Here is a 3,968-nt window from a genome sequence, read left to right on the forward strand (position 1 = left end):
TTCATGGAAAAGAGTTTAACCATCAGTGGTGGTAGTCATAGAGGAAAGCAACTTCTGACAGAACAATACAAGTTAGAACAGTAACAATCATTGTTAAAACTGTGACCATAGCAGGGTACAACCCTCCTATCTCCTGCTAGAGCCTCTCATTTGTTAGCCCCCATAGGAAGTCAGTGTCAGGGAGCTTGGGGATGCAAGCAGTTAAGATCAGCCTCCTAGGGAACAGAGCAGAAAAGGGCAGAGAATGGATGTTGGCATGTGATTTGAGAAGAACAGGCAAAACCACATGATCAGATGTAAAAAAGAAAAGTCACATAATCATCTAGTTAGGTGGCAAACATTTTCTGTAAAAAGCTTAGCTAGATAGTAAATATTTTTCAGCTTTGCAAACCAAACATTCTGTTGGAACTACACAATTCTGCCATTGTAGTGTAAGCAGCCATATATACACACTAAACAAATGGGTGTGTCTGTTTTCCAGTAAAATTTTATTTCCCCCAAAAAAATTGTGGACTGGATTTGGCCTGTGGGGTAGGCGTTTGTAGACGCTTGATCTAGTAGATGCAGAAAAAGTATTTGCTGAATGTTAACATCCATGTGAAATTAAAAAAAATTCTTGGCAAACTCAGAAGGGCATTTCCTTATCCTGATAAAGTGTATTTTATTAAGAAAACAACTATAGTAAGCATTTATACTGAATGAAGCATATATTAAAAGGATTCTCTTTAAGATCATGAACAAGACAAGATTACTACTATTGTATTGGAGGCTATAGCCAGCATATTAAGGCAAGAAAAGGAAAAGTTATAAGAATTAGAAAGAAAACTAATCTTGTTTGCAATAGAAATAATTATCCACCTAAAGAACTAATATAAGTAAATATGAAAAAGATACCCTAATATAAAAATGGGCAATAGTCTTGAATTGGTACTTCATAGAAGAGAAAGAGAACGGCTCCTACAAATATCTTTTGTTTGCCCCTATATACCAACTTCCCACTGTTCTTCACCTTGTGCTCCGCCCAGGATCCTGGCCTCAGCAGAGTTCCAGGTGGATTTGGCCAATGGGGATTGCTGGCAAAAGATCAGAACGAAGGAGGAAAATGAGGTTGAGATATTTGTTCTTCTTGTCCGCGTCCTCATTCTGGCTGTTACTTTCAAGAAAAGGCCCCTGCTTTACAGTACTCTACTCTTCTGGGTTTCCAGTAACCTCTTCTTCCTCTGGTCCTTTTGGATCTAGGTGTGGAGTTAGGTCTATTGGTAACAGTCTGGGTTTTGCCTACATCCCATGCACATCTTTGTACTTAGTCCCTTTGATTATGCTGACTTGTCATTTGTTCACTGTTGAAATCCAGATACAACCAATAAACACATTATAAGATGTTCAATCTCATTAATAGCCAGAAAAAAATGCAAATTAAAACCATTATTAAAGATGATTTAAAACCTACCAGATTGGGGATAATTTAAAATATTGACAAGGATGAGAACAGACAATACAATTATACATTATTGGTGAGTGTATAAATTGATACAACCATTTTTGAAAAAACAATTTAGTATTATATAGCAAAGTTGAAGATTCACAAGCCTATAATCAGCGATTTTGCACCAGGAGCCATGTTCAAGGAGGAATTTTTGTAATAGCAAAACATTGGAAACAACATAGATATCTATCAACAGAATGGATAAGTGGATTGTGGCTTATTCATACAATGGAATACTTAATAGCAATGAAAATGAATAAATTACAGGTACATAAAAAAGCATGGAGGAAGTCAAGAACCAAAAGGGAGCAGAAAAATCAGCTTAAAGAAGGTGAGACATGGGCAAAGATTTGAAGAAAGTGAGAAAAGGAGGCATGCGCATATCTGGGGGGAGAGCATTCCAGAGGAGAAGAAACAGCAAGAGCAAAGGTGCTGAGGTGTTTGTGTTTGGTGTTTTGAGGAACAGCAAGGGGCCCAGGAGACTTAGAGTAAGAGGGAATACTGTATAACAAAAGATAAGAGAGGCAAAGGGGTAGAATAAGTTGTTTCAGGCCTTGTAGGCCATTGTATGGAATCTGTTTTTAGTGTGAGTAATATGGTAACTCACTGAAAGTATTTGAGAAAAGTGACACGATCTGACGTGTTTTTAGATAATCGCTTTGGAAGCTGGAATGAAAATGCACTGAGAAAGGGCGATGGAGGACTGAGAAAGGTTAGGAGGATGTTCCAATAATTCAGGTGAGAGATGACATGGCACTGGTAGCAGTGGGGTGTGGCGAGAAATGCTTAGTATCTGTTATATTTTAAAGCTAGTTTACATGGAATTTGCTTATATTGAATGTAGGTATCTAGAGGAAGACAGGAGTCTGTGATGACTCTAAACTTTTTAGGTTTGCATAACCAGAAGGATGGAGTTGCCACTAAATGAGATGAGGAAGAGTTTGAAGAGGTGGGTTTGGGAAAGAAGAAAGAACTTCAGTTTTGAACATGTTGCATTTGAGATAACCATGCAGATGGATATGTTGGGTAGACATTTGGATATAAGAGCCTGAAGTTCAAGAGATAGGAATTCAGCATTCGTTTATGCACATTTCAGAACTCTCCAAAATAAAACTTTAATATGCGTCCTTTTGGGAGACCAAGACATTCTCTTTGCTGCAGAGAACTGCACTTGCTGTCGAGCCACCACACTTCTCGTTAAATTATTGCTGAGGCAGCGATCCAAAGCACCTGGGGATTGATTACACATACTTGATGGCATTATTTATACTACCTGGCAGAGCAAACAGATGCTTAAGCAAGGTTCCTAGCTTTATGAATGACGGCAGCAGAGCATTCAACTCCCTTCCCCCTTTTGATGGATATAGCTGATGCTAACATCACATTTAAGGGACTACAAATAAAGCAGGTAAGTTCTCAAGAATCTCATTCTCATCCGCCAGTGGAAACTGAAAGAGGCAGAACATTAGCCTCTGCAGCAACTTATTATTTTGCCATCACACAGTACTTTGTCTTTCCTAAGGAATTTGCAATCCAATGTAATTTACATAGAATTTCTGAAGTTGTTCTTATATCATTTTCCTATTTCCAACTCAATTTGCATTTGAAAACTGGAGAGAGAAATTTTTTCCCCAGAATAAAGATCAGATTCTTTGGAATATCTTCTCAAACTTGAAGTTATTCACCCTTAATTCTAATCTTCCTTGTAATTCCTGTCAGTGAATTATAGATTCTAAAAGTCTCAGCATTGTACATAATTTTACTAAGATACCTAAGTTATCAAGGTCACTGGGATACAGGGCTTTGCTGAAGCAATAAGACATTTCTGTTCACTCAGAGGAAGACTGTGTTTGGCTCCAGTGGTAAAAGGGTTTCATTCGAATTGTGATCAATGACTGGAAGGTCATGTACCACTAGGGAAGACAGAGTGGGCAGTGAAGGCAGCACAGCAGCAGAAAGAAGAATATTTTCTGTTCTCCCCACACATCTCGTTAGCTCTTTCCATAGTTAGCTTCACATCTCTCCCCACTAAGAGGCCTCTTGGGCTTTAGGTTTCCAATCTCACAGACTGAGTCTCCCTGAGCTGAGAAAGCTAAAGTAGGGAGTAGATCTGCCTGATGGTGGGATGCGGGGGCTGGGGACACGGTTTAATCCATGGCAAAAGGACACCAACTGGCAGGGAGATTCTGCTGTGGGACGACACAGACTTCCAAGCAAAAATCACCCCATATCTGTGAGCCTCTCCTTAAGCAAGGAAGGCAATATTGCAGGACACCTTGGGGAAAGGTATAGAAAAGCAGACCATCCACAGATGTTTTCACCAGTGTAGGTTAGGTAATTACTTAACTAGGCCCCTGGAAAGAGTTGGAATAATTCAGTATTCAAAGGAGCCATGACACAGTTTGTGGAAGCCAAGAATGCATTTCCACGCGGCCCAGCTGTGACTGGGAGTTTTCAGGCCTTGGAGGTGGACAGGGATTTA

This window comes from Orcinus orca, chromosome 3 (genome assembly GCF_937001465.1).
Source record: "Orcinus orca chromosome 3, mOrcOrc1.1, whole genome shotgun sequence".
Classification (NCBI taxonomy): Eukaryota; Metazoa; Chordata; class Mammalia; order Artiodactyla; family Delphinidae; genus Orcinus; species Orcinus orca.